This window comes from Camelina sativa, chromosome 17, assembly GCF_000633955.1.
Source record: "Camelina sativa cultivar DH55 chromosome 17, Cs, whole genome shotgun sequence".
Taxonomy (NCBI): Eukaryota; Viridiplantae; Streptophyta; class Magnoliopsida; order Brassicales; family Brassicaceae; genus Camelina; species Camelina sativa.
In genome coordinates, this window is record NC_025701.1 from 27362277 (window position 1) to 27382591 (window position 20315).

General features: G+C 37.2%; 1 pseudogene; it reads left to right on the forward strand.

The window, feature by feature from the left end:
- Positions 16822 to 20179, forward strand: LOC104758121 (annotated as a pseudogene).

Genomic DNA, 20315 nt, shown 5'->3' on the forward strand with positions numbered 1-20315 from the left:
AATTAATGCAAGTTTTGCATGTTGCTGAACAAAATAATGAGCTCGTGATGATAAATCATCAAACCCGTCCAACTGGATCAGCTCCACTTTCAGAAGTGAATGTTGCTACATCCAGCTATAATAATTAGCAAGGACGAGGACGTGGACGCGGATGCGCTCGAGGCCGTGGTCATGGTCGTGGAGGAGGTCGTGGAGAAGGTCGTGGACAAGGAAAAGGAAGAGGTTTCTCTCCTAATGACTTCAACGCAAGAAAAACCAACAAGCATCTTCAAATCAATAATGTTGGTCGTGTTATAAAGAAACAAGGTGAAAATACTTGTTACAGATGCGGCATGAAAGGACATTGGTATCAGACCTGTCGTATTCCAAAACATTTGGCCGATCTGTACCAAGCATCCCAAAAGGCAAAAGAAAGGGATGTTGAGACTAACCTCATCTATGATAAAGCTGGACCTTCTTTCCATGGCATAAACGATGAACTCCATCTAGATATAGCAGATTTTCTTGTTGATAGTGAAAACGGAAAATCATGTGAATAAGGCCGATATTCCATGATATGCTTTATCATAGTTTGATATGTATTTTATGTTTATAAAATGTCTTTTTGGATAATAGTTTTATTGTAATATATAATAAGTTTTTTGTAAGACTTTTTGTTATTTCATTAATGTTTATTTTATAAATATTTTATCTCAGAAAATATCAAATTTTGAGATTAAGGATGGAGATATGTGTCTAGCAGACAGTGCTACAACGTACTCAATACTTAAAGAGAAAAAATATTTATCCTCTCTCAAAATAAAAGACTCTGCTAGAAGCGTGAGCACTATATGTGGTAATGTAAAGATTATTATAGGCTCTGGAAAAGCCAGTTTTCCAATGCCAAGGGGAACAAAATTTGAAATTGATGCATTATATTGCCCCAAGTCTCATAGAAACTTGATTAGTTTCGGAGATATCCAAAGAAATGGATATCATATAGAGACTCTGAATAAGAATGACACTGAATATCTTTGCATAACATCTGAGGAGAAACATATATTGGAAGAATTGCCAATGTTATCCTCTGGATTGTATTGCACAAAAATAAATAATTTTGCGTCTTATGTTACAGTAAACTCTAAGTTTACTAGTACATTTAAGATATGGCATGAAAGACTTGGACATCCTGGTTCAGTCATGATGCGAAAAGTTGTGCAAAATTCCAATGGTCATCCATTGAATGTGACAACCCATCCGTGGACCCCACTAGCCTCACTGCTAGCCGCCCCAACGGACCCCAAGCTGGCCCTGCAGGGCATCGATCCTAACCCCTCACTGGGCAATTGGAACGATTCATCCAAATCCACAGTAGGTTATTGGTGCACCAGGCGTTCCTCGAACCCTGGTCCCCACCCTTTAACAACCTTCCCACAGGACAAGCTGTCACCAATTGAGCTGCAGATCAAATACTGAGGAGCTTAAGGAGCATGGAAGCAATACTGAGGAGAAGTGAGGCAATCATGAAAGGAAAGCAAGAGAGTTAAGGCTGAAGAACCAAGATCCAGAGTCTCACTCGACCTCACACTTGACCAGACACTCGACCGTGTGCAGAGAGGGACTCGACCGAGTGGAAGAAGCAGAAGAAAAGCCAACTCGACCAGCCACTCGACCGAGCACAGGGTCGAGTTGACCGAGCCGTTGACTATTTTGTCTTTTAGTATTTTTAGGGCTTCCACCTCATCTCCTATATAAAGCCTTGTACCTGCAGCCACCAAAGAGCCGAGCTTTTTAGAATAGTCAGAAACCTAGTTTTTATCCTTTTGGGAATTATTCCTTTTGCACTTTTATTTCTTTAGATCTTGTACTCTTTTAAGAGGGAAAACATAAGATTCTTGGATTTTGTTGGTTTCATAACTTTCAAGATATTAAAAATTCGTGTTTGATTCCTTCTTGAATGTTATAGATCTTTGTTTTATCTTTCATTTGATGCAAGTTTCAGTATTTTCTGGGTTTATGACTTTGAAGTTCATCATGTGTTCTTGTGAGTAGTAGCTTAGGATCTTGAGGATAGGTTAAGCTGGGTTGTGTTTGAGGTTTGTTTGTTTTGGTCAAGCTTAATTGTGGTAGAATCTCTTCTAGGCTAGATGTTCTTAATGCTAATCCTGAACTGAGAGGTTAGGGTTTGATTTCAAGCATCTTAGCATCACACTAATGTTTAAGGAGCATAGATAAGGCTAGATCTAGAGCTTACCATTAGGCTTGCTAAGAGATTAGAGGTCTTGTTTGGTATGAGACATATTGCTTAATGCCTGCTTGTGTAGATTCTTTTCTTTGTGAGAACAAGTCTAGAGATGCATGAGTTTGATTGTTTCTTGCCATGAGAGTGGATTAAACTTGTCTTAGATTTATATGTCTAGAGATTAGCTCAAAGTTTGCTTGAGATTTGTTGACCAAGTTAGATAACCTCAATCATTAGTCCAGCCCATGAATACCTCCTCAAGGCCTTCCTTGTTTATTGATTTTTAAGTCTTAATCCTGCTGTTTGATTGTTGTTTAATTCGTTCTTGTGTTGCTCTGTTTTTCTTGTATTGCTCTGTTTCACGGATTTGTCTAGCTCGACCCTGCACTCGATCTACACTCGATCGAGTGCTTGCTCGAGTTCATCCCCAGAACTCTTGTTTATGATTTGTAGTTATCCTGTCTTATCTCTAGTCTCAGTCTATTTGCATTTCTGTTGCATTTACTTATTTTCCTGTTCATTATTGTCTTGCATTAGTTCATTAGTATAGTTTCTATTTCTGTTCTAGTTTTATTTTAGTGATAATCATTATGTTCCATTTGCATTCAGCATCTAGTTCTAGTAGTTTTAATTTCTGCTCTTTACATTTCATTAATAGGATTGTTAGTGACAAACATCCTTCGCATATTTGGCTTAACTTAGGCTCATATACACATCCTGATTGTTCACAACCCTCAGATTGGATTGACACCTCTTGTACTACAATTGCATAAGGGGAATTGAAACACCCTGCCCCCATTCATTTCATATCTCACCATTGCATACATCCATCAATCCATACCACCAACAAAGTGTGTTTCAATTTGGCGCCGTTGCCCATTTGAGAGTGTTTTGTGACATTTAGGATCATTATTAGTCTAAGATTAAGTTTGTTTATCCACTTGTGAAGTTGCTGAACTCGAATCTTCTTTTGCTTGGCTGTGTTGAATTTCAGGTACCACTTGACCACCCACTCGAGCACCACTCGACCGAGTAGTGATCGAGCACCTGATCGAGTCAGACAGCGTATCTATTTAGACACCAGTTCCCAGTCGACTCGACCACTCACTCGAGCCTGCGCTCGACCGTGCACCTGTTCGAGTCAGTATCTCAGTCTGTTGATGCACACAAGGTCCAAGGGGAAAGACAATCTTCAAAGGCCTATTGACAACATCCACAGGCTGCCAAAGGGTTTGGGAAATCAGAGAAGAAGAGTAGTTCCACAACAGCAAGCAGTTCCAATCATAATGGAGCAACAAGATCCAGTTCCAAGACCAAGGAACATTGGTGCTGGAGATGCACCCAACACACACAACCAGAGAGCTGGTATTGTGCCTCCCACAGTGCCAAACAACAACTTTGAGATCAAGAGTGGATTGATCTCCATGATTCAAGCCAACAAGTTCCATGGATTGCCAATGGAGGATCCTCTAGACCACCTTGATGAATTTGATAGAATCTGTGGTCTTACCAAGATTAATGGAGTGAGTGAGGATGGATTCAAGTTGAGGCTCTTCCCATTTTCACTTGGAGATAAGGCTCACCTTTGGGAGAAGACTCTTCCTACTGGAGCAATAACCACATGGGATGCTTGCAAGAAGGCTTTCTTGGCAAAATTCTTCTCAAATGCAAGGACTGCTAGATTGAGGAATGAAATTTCTGGGTTTGCTCAAAGAAACAATGAGAGCTTTTGTGAAGCTTGGGAGAGGTTCAAAGGATTTCAGACTCAGTGTCCTCACCATGGCTTCAGCAATGAGTCACTACTTAGCACCTTGTATAGAGGAGTGCTTCCCAAGATCAGGATGCTTCTTGACACAGCCTCTAATGGCAACTTCCTCAACAAGAATGTGGAAGAAGGATGGAAATTAGTTGAGAACCTTGCTCAGTCAGATGGCAACTATAATAAGGAATATGACAGAACCATAAGGTCCACCTCCACTGACCAAGAGGCCAAATACAAGAAGGATTTGAAGATGGTCAATGAGAAGCTTGATATGATCCTCCTTAGCCAACAAAAATCCATTCACTTCATTGGTGAAGAAGAGGTTCAAGTTCAAGAAGGGGAGAATGAGTATGCTGAGCTCTGTTATGTGCAAAACCAAGGTGGATTCAAAGGCTACAACCAAGGAGGGTTCAAGAACAACAACCTCTCCTATAGAAGCACTAATGTGGCCAATCCACAAGACCAAGTGTATCCACCTCAACAGCCTCAACAGCAACAAAACTATGTCCCCAAACAACAGTGTCAAGTGTTCCAGCCTCAGTTGTGTCCACCACCAGGGTTTCAGACTAACCAAGGCCAAGAACAAGACTTAAGAGCTATGATGCAACAGTTGTTTATTGGGCAAACACAAGGAAAGATTGAGGAAGCCAAACAGTTTGTTGAGTTGAATCAAAGGCTCACATCCAAGTATAATGACCTGAACATGAAGTTTGAAGGTCTCAACTCTAGAGTGAAGTATATGGAGAGCAACATTGCCTCTACTTCTGCTCCTAAACCTAACCAGCTCCCTGGAAAAGCTGTTCAAAATCCAAGGGAGTTCACTGCCAAAACCATCCATATATCTGATGAAGAATTCACTGGGGACAGTGATATTCAAGATGGGGAGGATTGGTCAGTTATTGAAGCTTTGAGTAAAGTTTGTGCAGAGTAATCTGAATCCGCCATGGCACTCGACTAGGTACTCGAGCCAGCACTCGACCGAGTGCCTGATCGAGTGGTCGATCGAGCTGAAGGATCAGGAGCTGTTAAACCTGCTAAGTACATTCCTCCTGCTTACAAACCACCTCTACCATTCCCAGGTCATTTCAAAGCACAGAAAATTAAAGAATTAAGGGAAATCATTGAGAAAAAGGAGATGTTGGCTAAGCAACAAGAGGATGACAAAGCTTTGCATGAAGAAGTTGTGGTTGAGAAACAAGAGGAAGTGATGGCCATACAAGAGATCATAATTGCTTACCAAGAAGAGGAGAGAGGACCTGCCTTGGAACAGTATGAACCATATCCTCTCAATAGAAATTTTTGCTTGATTTGTCAAAGAAGAAGGCTCAAGCTCAAGATGAGAATGATCTTGAGGACCTTGGAGGAGTGATCATCCCAATTAAGCTTAAGGATCCAGGGCCATTCTATCTGCCTTTCACACTTAGCTATCTCCACTACAACCAGTGCCTATGTGACTTGGGAGCATCAATCAGTGTGATGCCATACTCCATAGAACAAAAGCTTGGGCACATTGATTTCAAATCCACCAACCTTCATGTATGCCTAGCTGATGGGTCAAATAGAGATGTGGTTGGCAAGTTGGAGAACATTCCGGTGAAGATAGGGAGAGCTAGGGTTCACACTGATTTTGTGGTTCTAGAGATGGACAAGGAGCCTGAAGATCCTATCATTCTTGGGAGGCCATTCTTAGCCACTGTTGGAGCAGTCATTGATGTCAAGGAAGGTCTTGTGACCTTGAACATTGATGAGGGTATAGCTATGAAGTTCAACATCTATAACCCAACCAACCTTCCTACCATTGATGGTCAGCCTTTTACTATCAAGGACAAAGGTGGTCAAGAAGGTTTAAGTGACAAGGCTATTCCAAAGGCTGAGCCCTCTCTTCAAGAAGATTCTGTGGAAAAGCTTAAGAGGTCAGTTCAAGAGTTGACTGATATGGTTGAGGATCTCCAAGTCAAGCTAAACAAGAGGTCTTTGAGGAAAGCAAGACCAAGGCTCAAAATCAAGAAGAAGTATGGTTTGTGTGTTAAGGGTGAGGTGATCAAGGATCAACTTCACAGTGATCAAGAGGTTCCAGGGAGGATTTCATCACCTCCTTGGTATGTAGACCAAGTCTAAGGAAACCAAAGTCAAGCTTAGTGACTTTAAACAAGCTCACTAGGGAGGAAATCCCTAAGGTATCTTTTGTAAATATGGTTTAATTTCCTTGTAGTTTTGATGTGTTTTGTTTTATATTTGTGTTGGACAGGCCTTTTAATAAAAGTGTAGATGGGTAAGGAGAGATTTGTACTTGGAGAAGGAGAAACGCAAGCCCACTCGACCAGCCCACGAGAGGTACTCGACCGAGTTGGCAAAGAAGTAAGGCCCATTTGATCATCATTTCTCTAGCACGATCGAGTGGAGGGAAGAACAAGAAGAAAATTTTGAATTTTCAAAATTTGGTCAATGAGCTCGACCGTGTACAGTCGAGTGTGGGGTCGAGTGGCAGCAAAAAGCAGGTCAAAGAATCCCATTTCAAATTTGAATGGTATGGATGCTCCACCCTTGTCTTCTTGTCCCCTTAGCTTCTTTAAATAGGACTTGCATGATCCTATACCTCTCACACTCTCTCATTTGCTCAAAACAACTAAATTCAAGTTTTAAAATCTCTCTCAAAGTTCATCTTTTGCTCAAGCTTAGTTCTTTCAAGTTTTTGGGTCACTAACCTATTAACTTTGAGCTTTGAGTCTATTCCCTTCAGTTCTGTTCGAAAATATCTTCAAGAATGACCAGGAAATCTCAACAAGCGGCTGCAACCTCCATGGAACGTCGTGATGATGACCTTGAATCAAGAGGAAAATCTGGGAGAACCACTCGACACACCACTCGAGCTAGCACTCGACCGAGTGGTGGTCGAGCTGACCGATCGAGCCAGATGCCGTATCCAAGGAGTGATTCAGTTGAGGAAGATCCTGAGAGGACTGAAAGTGAGGAAGAAAGGGAGCCAACCCTTAATGAGTTCATGAGGAGACACAAGGCCAAAGGGAAGAGGCCAGCAGTTGAGGTTGAACAAGAGGAGATTGAAAGTGAAAGTGAGGAAGAATATGAGGAAGAAGAGCTAGAGGATGATGGAGAAGCAGAATCTTGTGGGTTGACAAAGAGGCAGTTGTATGAAGCCTTCATGAGAATGGAGTTCTTGGGGACTAGATATCCTCACAAGGAAACCAGGGAAAAGCTAGCCATTGATGAAGATGTGGAGTTTCTTTTTGAGAAGAGTAACTTAACCAAGTTCATGAGGCTTTGCATGGAGGGCTACAAAGAAGAAAGTTGTGAGTTTCTAGCCACTGTCAAGCTGCATACATATGCAAAGAAGGATGCTGAGGCTGGAGCTGGTCACATTTCTTTCACAATCAAGGGGAAGAAGCATGAGCTTTCAATGAAGAAGATAGCCAATGTGTTTGGTTTTGAAGTTGGGAGTAATAGATTCTTGATGATACCAAGAGAGGAGCTTTATTCTTTTTGGGAAACCATTGGGGACAACAAACTCTACTCATCCTCCAATTCCAAGAGTTCAACGATAAGGAGCCCAGTCCTAAGATACTTCCACAAAGCTCTTGCNCCTCACCTCTACTCTCATCCTAGCAAAGGAGATGCATCAAGGGAACCACATCTTCAACTTTGAGCTTCCAACACTTGGGAAAAAGCAATTCATATTGCCTAACCAAGAGCTCACCACCATTCAAGAAGGAGCCAACATTGACTTTTGGCCAGCTGAAGAGTACTTGTTTGATGGGACAGTTCAACCTAGAGTTGAAGAAGCTGGAAATGCACAAATGGCTGATGAGGAGGACCAATTTTACTTTGAGGATTATGAGCCCAACCCAAGGGATAGTAGAGGAGTGAGGGAGAATAGCAAGAGGTTGACACTTTTGCAAAAATGGAACAAGTGGCATGGGAAGAGGTTTGATAAGCTGAAGAAGAAGGTGACCAGCATGGCTAAGTCTATCAAGGGCTTAAAGAAGGAGATTGCTGAGTTGAAGAGTGGGAATTCTTCACCTACACCATCAAGCCCTTTGAGGAGAAGTACCTCAACTAAAGCACTTTCAAGAGTTGCAAACCCTTTGGAACCAGCTAGAGCTTCAATGTATGAGCCAAATCAGAGGAAGATGAGCTCAAGTACCCGAGAACAACAGTTTTCGAGGCACTTGACCGGGTCACTCGAGCGCCCACTCGACCGAGCACCCCCGACGTACTCGACCGAGTTCCAGCCCAGATCACCTTATGGTTTCCCACCTCCAGCTGCTTATCCAGGCTATCCAGGCTACCCTCCCATCCCACCACAATACTTCATGGATCCAGCTCTCTACCAGCATTTCTACCAGCAGCAGGCTCAAAATTTTGGCATCCGCGGTCCAGCTCGACCCCCCCCCACTCGAGCACGCACTCGACCGAGTGCCGGTCGATCGCCGTCGTCGAGCTGCCCCAATCTCCATCTCCAAGTGATCAACAAGACCCCAACTACACCTTTGACAGTATGCAAGAGGATGTGGACAACTTCTTCTCCAATCCTTGAGGTACCACTATCACCTTCCCTTGTAAATATCATTGCATTTGAAATTGTGTTTTGTTTTTGGTCTTGAATCCTCTTACAAATTTCTTTCACACAGAGGACTGTGTGATTTAAGTTTGGGGGAGGGTTTGAGATAGCATTTGACATTGTGTTTTGTGTTCTTATTTCAAATTTTTAGCATCCTCATATTAGTATTTGCATAGCATCTAAGGCATAGAAAAACCCTAAAAATTTGAAAATTTTTTGCAAAAATCTTTATAAAAAAAAAGTGTTCATGTAGTTGCATTGCATATTAGGATCTTGTTTAGCATGTTTCATGTAGGATTGTATAATATTTGCATTAGGGATCTATGATGAGTTTTTCCTTGTTAGCTTGCTTAATTCACTAGACTAGGATCAATGCCCAAGTTAATAGTACTTTGATGCTAGTTGAGTAGTTAGAAGCATAAGATTGAACCAAGCCTTGAATTCCTGCATTGTATTTTGTCTAAATTGAAGCATGTTGTGATTTGATGCCATTTCCTATCTATAAGAACCTAATATTGACTTTTAATTATCAATGTATGCATTGCTTTAAACTCATGGATACCATATACATATTTGGATCATCTTTCTCCTTTTTACCACTCTTGTTGATCCAAGTAGCTGATTGAATCATTAAAATCAGTTTCCAATACCCTTAACCAACCCTTCTTTCAAGCCATGTTTATTCTTGAGTGTGTAAGGCCTATTTTGGGATTGAGCTTGGTAGAAAGTGTTAGGTTTGAACTGACAAGAATAATGCCTTGTGTAGTTCTAGTTTGCATTTTCCAAACTAGATAGGACTAGGTGATTTCATTGTTGGGTTTGGGATTTGGTTGTTTGAAAAAGAAAGAAAAGAAAAGAGGAAAAGAGAAAGAAAAGGTTAGAGTCTTTAGGAGGGGAATGTGTTTAAGTAAAATCAAAGTCTAGTGAAAGAATGGGAAGTATGATATTGTTTAAAGATGGTTTCATTCAAAAAAAAAAAAGAAAGAAAAAGAAGAGTATAGCAAAATGCTTTTATGTCTTAAGAATAAGAAGAAAAGAAAACCATAGCAAATAAGTAAGAATCTCCCATTCCACTAGAAAGATCAAATAAGAAACCTCTCCTAAGACTTTAAAATCAAAAGAGAAAAGGGTGAAAGAGAAGAGAAGAAGTTAAAGGGTAGCACTAGGATCAATTGGGTTTAGATTGATAGGATAAACACTTTGGGTGCCTTTGGGTAGACAAGGTTTTGTTCTTGTATGTGTCTAAGTGTTCTTACCTTTAGCATTCTTCTAAAGCTCAATCCATTTTTTTTGAGAGAACCTTGATATTGATAAACCCCACTCTAAAGAGAGACCATCATTGTCTCTAAACCTTTTACTGCCAAGCCAAATGAGTTTAAGCATTGCATATAATTGATTCATGTTCTTGATTAATGAATGTTAAAGGAAATGGTTGATTTGAATGCATGTGGACATCTAAGGCTCAAATCAGTAAAGGTTGTGATATGCTTGTCTAAAATCTTTAAGTACAGCTCATTCAACTTGCATCATAGTACTAGTAACTTGGACATTGATTCTAGATGGTCTATTTGCAAGCTTTAGGAGCTGAGATCCCACTTTCAAACCTCATCTACCTTCTTATGTCTTGTTCATTTGCTTGAGGGCAAGCAAAGACTAAGTTTGGGGGTGTTGATGTTCATATATTTTACCTTGTTTTCCCTTAGTTTATTCACAACTTTTGCATCTTTTGCTATCCATTTAGGCCATTATTGTGTAGCTTTAGGACTAATCATGCATTAGAGTATAGTTGCATTGCATTTGCATCTTTTCATGCATAATCAGGTGATTTTGGAGCTTAAGGAGCATGGAAGCAATGCTGAGGAGAAGTGAGGCAATCATGAAAGGAAAGCAAGAGAGTTAAGGCTGAAGAACCAAGATCCAGAGTCCCACTCGACCCCACACTCGACCAGACACTCGACCGTGTGCAGAAAGGGACTCGACCGAGTGGAGGAAGCAGAAGAAAAGCCAACTCGACCAGCCACTCGACCGAGCACAGGGTCGAGTTGACCGAGCCGTTGACTATTTTGTCTTTTAGTATTTTTAGGGCTTCCACCTCTTCTCCTATATAAAGCCTTGTACCTGCAGCCACCAAAGAGCCGAGCTTTTTAGAATAGTCAGAAACCTAGTTTTTATCCTTTTGGGAATTATTCCTTTTGCACTTTTATTTCTTTAGATCTTGTACTCTTTTAAGAGGGAAAACATAAGATTCTTGGATTTTGTTGGTTTCATAACTTTCAAGATATTAAGAATTCGTGTTTGATTCCTTCTTGAATGTTATAGATCTTTGTTTTATCTTTCATTTGATGCAAGTTTCAGTATTTTCTGGGTTTATGACTTTGAAGTTCATCATGTGTTCTTGTGAGTAGTAGCTTAGGATCTTGAGGATGGGTTAGGCTGGGTTGTGTTTGAGGTTTGTTTTCTTTGGTCAAGCTTGATTGTGGTAGAATCTCTTCTAGGCTAGATGTTCTTAATGCTAATCCTGAACTGAGAGGTTAGGGTTTGATTTCAAGCATCTTAGCATCACACCAATGTTTCAGGAGCATAGATAAGGCTAGATCTAGAGCTTACCATTAGGCTTGCTAAGAGATTAGAGGTCTTGTTTGGTATGAGACATATTGCTTAATGCCTGCTTGTGTAGATTCTTTTCTTTGTGAGAACAAGTCTAGGGATGCATGAGTTTGATTGTTTCTTGCCATGAGAGTGGATTAAACTTGTCTTAGATTTGTATGTCTAGAGATTAGCTCAAAGTTTGCTTGAGATTTGTTGGCCAAAGTGTGATAACCTCATTCATTAGTCCAGCCCATGAATCCCTCCTCAAGTCCTTCTTTGTTTATTGATTTTTAAGTCTTAATCCTGCTGTTTGATTGTTGTTTGATTCGTTCTTGTGTTGCTCTGTTTTTCTTGTATTGCTCTGTTTCACGGATTTGTCCAGGTCGACCCTGCACTCGATCTACACTCGATCGAGTGCTTGCTCGAGTTCATCCCCAGAACTCTTGTTTATGATTTGTAGTTATCCTGTCTTATCTCTAGTCTCATTCTATTTGCATTTCTGTTGCATTTACTTATTTTCCTGTTCATTATTGTCTTGCATTAGTTCATTGGTATAGTTTCTATTTCTGTTCTAGCTTTATTTTAGTGACAATCATTCTGTTCCATTTACATTCAGCATCTAGTTCTAGTAGTTTTACTTTCTGTTCTTTACATTTCATTAATAGGATTGTTAGTGACAAACATCCTTTGCATATTTGGCTTAACTTAGGCTCATATACACATCTTGATTGTTCACAGCTCTCAGATTGGATTGACACCTCTTGTACTACAATTGCATAAGGGAAATTGAAACACCCTGCCATCCATTCATTTCATATCTCACCATTGCATACATCCATCAATCCATACCACCAACATATTGTGTTTCATCGCCATTTCCTCAAATCATGCAGAAATAATTGCTCTTCATGAAGCATCGAGGGAATGTGTATGGCTCAGATCAATGACTAACCACATACAAGAATCAAGTGGAATAGTCACCAAGAAAGAGCCAACAACATTATTCGAAGACAATGCTGCTTGTGTCGCCCAAATCAAAGAAGGTTACATCAAAAGCGACAGAATAAAGCATATACCTCCAAGATTTTTCTCCTAATCTCAAGAACTCAAGCAAAAAAAGGAAGTTGATATTCAACATATCCGCTCAAGTGACAATGCAGCAGATCTATTCACAAAGGCGCTTCCAACTACCACATTAAGAAAGCATATTCACATTATTGGAATGTGTCATCTACGAGATTTGTGAAGAAAGATTATACCTATCTTTTCGAGGGGGAGATTACGTTACTATACTCTTTTTCCCTTGTCATGGTTTTTATCCCAATGGGTTTTTCCGTGACAAGGTTTTTAATGAGGTAGTACGTAACTCGTCAATGGTGATGGATAATCAAGGAGGAGTATTGTAAAACACATGTGTGATTATTCCATCACAAGACACATGTCATTACACTTGTCCATGTAGTGTTACACAATCTTTGTAGTGTTAACACTTGTCATTACCAAAACTAATGGGTGTGTGACTCATGTCTTTTGTAAGTGTACTATAAATAAGGAGTTGTGTAGGAAGAGTAAAATGATAAGTTTTCTTTCATCCAAAAGACTCTCAAAGTCTCTCTCTCTCTTGGCTGCTCCTCCCTCTCTCTCATTTTATTATTTCTTGTTCACTTTACAAAATATTGCAAACACATATAAGTGTATTTGTAGTTATACCTCACAATAGTGCTAACTATGAATCCAGAAATAATGTTTGTCTGAAGGTTTTGTAAGGCAAATCTCAATAGACCAGAGGGAGATATATTTTGATCAAGGAGTCTCTATAAAATTACTGTTGCAAAGAATCCAATGGCTTCAATCGAAGCTAGTCTCCATCCGCAAATCTCTTTGGAAATTGACGCAAAATCATCCCAATCTACTAAAACCCATAAGAAAATAAACAATTAATACTGTAACTTTAGAGGATTGTGGCAGATTCATGTTACGAGTTACATTGTTATTTGAGGATGAGACAAAGAATCATAAGAATGGTGTAGAAGAAGATCCCATGTTTTCACCTGATTTTCTATGTTTCTCAAAACACTCTTCTCGTAAAGGCATCTTTATTGGGGGAACACTTTTCGGTGTTCTTAGAGTAAAAATATTATGAAAATAATGTAAGATCATTAGTTTAGATATTTTGTTAAAAAGTTTGTTATTGGAAGAACATGTTTAAGATCATAAGATTTAATAATATAATAATCTTAAACAGATTACATTTATAAAAACTTTAAAAATAACATTTAAATTACAAACTTATAAAACTTTTACTAAAATTCAAAATACAATACCAAATTTTTATGAAACAAAAAAAAATATTAAAGAGAAAAAAAACAAACAAACATATTACTTAATTAAAGCACACAAACATTTTATTTAATTAATACATAGTTTAATGTCTAAATTTATTCCATATATTCTCAATCAAATCCTCTTTTAATTTGTGAAAAATTGTTTGCAAAAAATTGTATCCATTCACAGCTTGTCACGTCAGCTTAGAACTGAGCCAAGATCAGTTCTACATCAAGAACTAAAAAAGTGTTCTATAGGCACTGTTCAATATATTTATCATTTTATTGGGCTAAGAACACCCAAACTGTTCTGCCAATGCAGATGGCCTAACAAAATCTCTTTATGACCAACTTGTAAACCGAAAAGAACTTTAACATAATCTTTTCGTAACAGAATCTCTTTAAAGACCAACTTATTTTTTTTCCAAGTTTCTCGGTCAATATAAGAAAAAGTGACTATCCGGCCTACCATTAGGTCAAGCTTTTACATCAAACATTGAAGAAAACATCAACACGCTACTATTGATGTATAACTCGGCAATGGATGTGGATCAACAACATTTACCATTTTGGATTGGTTGGCAACTGTGGAAATCAAGGAATGATCTCATCTTCAACAAGGTTAGTTGGGAACCGAGGGAGGTAATCAACAAGGCTAGGGACGATGTTACAGAGTGGTTAACAGCAACATGTACCTCCAATATCTTGAGGCGGCGATCAGCTACATTGCGTAATACTCAGACATTCCGTTGGAAACCACCTCCAGACAATGCAATCAAGGTAAACTTTGATGGAAGCTTCCTTTATCAGAATGGTAGTATTGGGGCGGGGTGGATAATACGGGATGCAAGGGAAACATATCTGCTATCTGGAAGCTCTAAACTAAAACAAGCATCAACCCCTCCTGAAGCTGAAGGGATAGCACTGCTACATGCACTCCAATTGACCTGGTGTCGAGGTTACCGTGATGTAATCCTAGAAGGTGATTGTAAGGCGCTAGATGATCTTCTACACAAGCGATCTACAAATATAACCATGGACCATCTCCTGGTAGATATCCGCAGTTGGGCGGATCACTTTAACTTATTTCATTCTTACTTGTTGAAAGAGAATGTAATCATGTTGCTGATAAGTTAGCTAAAGCAGCTCACCATCAAACACAAACTGCTCAATTTTTTTTCTATCCTCCATTGTATTTACATAGCTGTTTGTTTCATGACTATGTACCAAATTCTGATTAATAAAAACCAAGANTAAAAAAAAAAAAAAAAAAAAAAAAAGTGACCAATACAATTGTTTTACAAGTGTTTCATACCGAGACATCTATCTTCCAATCTATCTTAACATTTTTGAAGTACATTTTTGTGTCACAATTTTTTTGGAAACGATTTCCATTAATGCCTTTATATTTAGACAATTAATCAAATGTCATTAAGGTTAATTCGGTAATCATTGTAAACGGGTCGGTTCTAAATTGAAATGTACAACCCGAAATCACAAATCGGATCCTTATTTATTATGTTAGTCAGGTTTTTTTTTCAGTTAGTAGTTTATATTAAGATTTTTAAGTTATGGTAATATTCCAGTTTTAACAAAAACCTAATTAATTTCTGTAAAATCAACATTAATTATCTCAGAGAAGTAAATTTGTAAGATCTCACAATATAAATTACGCATGTAATGCATATTTTTATCCAATCATCAACTTCCAAAAATATAGCAACACAATTTCGAATTAATAGTCTAAAATTAATGATTTGACAAAACAAAATCCCAAATTTATACTGAAAATTTACCAAGCATATTTGTTTATTTGTTTTAATAATTTCGTAATTAATATATTAGCACCAACTATTACTAAAACTAACTTACAAAATTGAGATGTATTAATTAAGATATATTTTTATATTTCAAAAAAAATAACAATTAAGAAATATAAAATTCAACTAATTTATTTTGAAAAAAGATTATGCTTGAAATTGTGCTTCATCAACCAGTCTAACAATATGATATGTTATTAACCCTATTAATTATTTGCATAAATCACCTACTTACTCTTATATAACTATTATCGAGATTTTAGGAAAATTAAAAACTTAAAATAAATAAAAAACTTTTAAAATAAAATTTATGTTTATGCATAAATTCGAAAGTAATTTATAGCTAGAAACCAATTAATTATACCTTAATTTCCTTATTAATTTTAGATTCCTTGAAAACATAATTAAATTTTATTCGCTAACAAAAATTAGAATATCACAATTAAATATGCGTATTCTTAATTTGGCAAATTTTAATCAGGGATTTTATTTCAAAAGGAAATCCAATAAATACACTCACACTCATAGTATGTAGCATATATTCGTTAACTACATTCTAAACTCTACTCAAACATACCCAAATCTTGATATATCTTGATATTAAACTTGCTCACCAAGATTATTTCTACCTCACATAAAACTGTAACATTAAATTAAAACACTATAAATACTTCTCATTCACAATAACTAATCACACCAAACTCGATAAACACAAGGAAAAAAAAGAGTGTAATATTTATAAATATAATATAGATCTAATATTGTATTATTGTTACATCTCATCAAAGAATGAAGATGAGGATGAGGAGACTCATGATGTAGAAAAAACTGATGGATGTTAATGTCAAGATTGAGAAAAAGTATTATACTTTGTTTTGTAGTTGTTTGTTTTCAGTGTTTCATTGAATTTCACTTCTCATACTTTTATTAGTTTTTGGGTTTAAAGTTATTTGGTTTACTGATATTAGAAATAAAGCAATTTTTTCTGTCAATAATTTACAAAACTATATAAGATAAACATGATTTTTATAATACAAAATTTGTCTGGTGGTGTACCACGGGTCAACCCTAGTTAGAAACATAATCTCTGCATTTGGAAACTCAGGCCTTGAATGGTAACTAGTTTTTAAGTTGATTTTGGTTTTTGATTTTTTGAAAATCTATTTCTTTACCATTCAAGATTTTCAAAAATTGGATTCCCTAAAGATTAGGAAAACTAGTTTTTAAGTGGTTTTTCTAAATTTCAAAGAAAAACTAAAAACCATAAATTTGAGATTTTGTGGAAAACCTTTTTTTCCAGCGTAAATTTTTATTTTTGACTTTTTAATTTATTAATTTTTAAATATACAGCAAAAACCAAAAACCAAAAATTTAAAAACAAAAATCCAAAAACCAAAATCTAAAAACTAAAAACCAATGAAAAACTTATTGCCATTCATAGCCTCATATTTGAACCAGAAACATTCCTTTTCCTTCATCTTTCTGTTTTGCTTAATTTCTCATTTCGTCCTCTCTTTCCTTTATTTTTTATTTTTTATTTTTTATTCGTCTCCCAACACATTTTTTTAGATCTAACTTTTTTTACCAGATCTCAGCGCTTAAAGATACGCTCAAAGATACGCTCTAACACAAAGGATCTTGTACACTTTGGTTGTTTGGGAAATCTTGACTATGATTCACTGAAGGCATATTTTAAGTTCATGACCCATTTTAGACTTGTTCCAAGTTAGTACCAACAAAGGCGACATGGTCATCATCTAGTTATTTAAAAATTGGTTTGACAATCATTAGACATTTTCAAAATACTCATCTACGAGGGTAACACAACCCTCGAAGATTCTACGCTCATCATAGAATTTCAAATTTTTTTTTTTCTCTCCTTCGAAGTTTTTCTTCAGTTCTTCTGATATCGACTTTACGTGTATGTGAATTCTTGTTAATTTTCATAATTCTGTTTGTGTGTATATGCTCAATTTTCTCGAGTCAAACCATTTTGTCCATTACAAAATTAACAAGTTGAATCATGCCGCATCTTATAGAAGGAATTGATATAATATCTTTCTTTTGGAAACAGTTTCCTAGTTTTTGTTTTGCTAACCATATAGTATGTATAAATAAGTTCTTTGACCATTTGCTAGTTGAGAGAGCCTCTGGCTTAAGGAGAGATTAGGGACTCTAAATTGCAAACCCTATATTGTATTGTTCTTGACTGTTGAGTAATATAAAGAGAGATCATTGATCTTAAGGTCTTTCCACTTGACTCTCTTTTCTTAGATAGCCAAATCTTGTTTTAAAACGTAACTGTTTGTTGTGTCTTTATTACTTGTTTATATATACTAATATACATTTCCATAATTAAGCGGCTAGATCTTACTCTTCACAAATGTTTATTGACACTTATTATCTTGTTCATGTCATTGTGCATGCATAAAGTTTGGTACAAACTGTTTATTGTGTCTGAACTATATCTCTGTATGTTAAATAAGTTTGAGAAGCTGCTCAAATATGTTTCTTTTTTTATAACTGTTTTGCTCACACATTTTGTCTTCTGCATACAATTACAGTTAAGTTAGCTCCTGTGGGAGAAGAGTGTAATGAGCTGGTTTTGTTGGTGTGGGAATGAGGATTTTCGTAACACTGTTGACGCGGGACCAAGGCAAGCACATAATCCTTTAGGTAGCTCACCTATTTCAACTGCACCACTTATCTTGTCTGTGTTTTGCTTAATTAGTGTCCTGTTTTTTGTCTTCTAAGTTAATGGGATTTTATTGTTATAAAGGTTACAATGGACGCCACCATCAAAGAGCAGATTCATTCACGAACCGGTTAGTTACTCACACGCAGCCTATTGCTGTACCAGCCATTCCAGTGGATGAGTTGAAAGCTTTAACTGATAACTATAGTTCAGAGGCATCAATCGGTGAAGGTTCAAACGGAAGAGTGTTTTACGGTGTTCTTAAAAGCGGTAAAGCAGCTGTCATTAAGAAACTTGACCACAGTCACCAGCCAGATCAAGTATTTCTTTCCCAGGTATGTGTCATTTGTTTGAATGATCCAGCATCAAACTACTCCTTTGGAAAGGTCTGACTACTTTTTTCTGTTAATGATATAGAAAATTCTAACACGACAATGTTGTTGCACTTGTGGGTTATTGTGTTGATGGCCCTCTCCGTGTTCTTGCGTTTGAATTTGCTCCTAATGGATCTCTTCATGATGTTCTTCATGGTGAGTGGCTAATGTAAACCATTTCTCAGAAATGGATCAGTTACTCAATTATACACATCTGAAAACTAACATACAAGAGGACATAAACTATGCAATGCATGTGGTGTCTCTTTTGGTGCAGGTCGAAAAGGTGTCAAAGGAGCACCACGAGGTCCTCTTTTGACGTGGGAACAAAGAGTCAAAATCTCTGTTGGTGCAGTCAGAGGACTTGAGTACTTGCACAAGAAGGTGAACCCTCAGGTTATCTACCGAGACATCAAATCCAGCAACATACTTCTGTTCGATGATGATGTTGCCAAGGTTGCTGATTTAGATTTTTCTGATAAAGTCATTAACATGGCTGCTCGCTTTCCCTCAGCCGGTTGTATGATAGGAGGAAGTTATGGCCATAGGGCTCCAGAGTAACGTATTATCAATCTTGAACAGTGATTTTCAGTCCAGAGGCTAACACGTCTTCTTTAAACATTTTGGGTTATTTATGTCAGATACACACTGACAGGAACATTGAGCACAAAGAGTGATGTGTACTGTTTTGGGATTGTTTTGCTGGAGCTCCTTACAGGTCGTAAAGATATTGATTTTACCTTACCGCCGGGAGAGCAGAGTCTAGTGAGATGGGTAATGTTTATTGCAGCTTTTCTTTCTTCTTTAGATAATTAGATTCTTGTTGGCTTGCATTGATTAGATAAAGCTTCTAAAACATTCAACAACCTCAAAGAAAACTTTTTTGGCCTATAATTTTGAAACTAATTTTTTAAAAACAACAATGGAAAAAGCTAAATTTTGTGGGAAAAGATAGCAGAGAAATGAAATATATATGTTGATTAATGATAAAGATGTTGTATGTTATCTTAGGCAACCCCTAAACTAAGCAAAGACAAAGTGGAGCAATGCGTTGATCCAAGACTACTCGGAGAGTACCTTTTTGAAGCTGTTGCCAAGGTACTTAATCCAATAAAATTGATTTTTCCTCTTATTGTTTCATTGCAGCATTAAAGAATTACTCTAGCTTAGAATATAGAAGACTAATTTATCTGTTAACATTAGAATTAAAGTTCAATTCTTACCTTTTTCTTGCAAATGCCAAAGAAAACAAGCGATAGTTATGTTGTCCACATTCATCTCTATATGACAACTAAAACATTTCATGAGTCTGATTTTATTTTTGCTATGTATGAATATGGTACGATATAATGGTCAGCTAGCCGCGGTGGCTGCACTTTGTGTGCGTACTGATCCAGATTTTAGACCAGACATGAGCATTGTGGTGAAAGCACTTGAACCTCTTGTAAATCCTCCTCCTGCTCCTCAGAATCCCCATAGGAACCCCTGCTGATCATAATATTCAATTAATCCCCGGCCCATCTCATCTTCTTCTTGATGATTTAATCAACTAATATATTATTTTCATTCTGTTTTAAATTTGTGAAATTTCTGGGTCACCTTATCTCATTTCGAGTCCCACTTTTCAAGACATGTGTTTTTTTTTATATATAACCGTTTGTGAGTCAAGTGCACGGTTTAGAATATTTCTATATTGTTTAAGAGCATTCCTTAAATTCTCTTTGGAGTTTTTAGGACAATTCTTGGGTTCATCCCTAAGGGGTGAACCTCTTTTATTCACCTCTTTTTAATTGAGAAAACAAATTATTAATTAAAGAAACAAAATCTGTATATAATTCAATTTTAATTATAAACATTATATTATAGTTTTTAATTATAACATTTAAATCCAAGTTACATTTTTATAAATTCAAACCGACATATAATTGTGTTTAATTGTGTAATTTAAACCCTA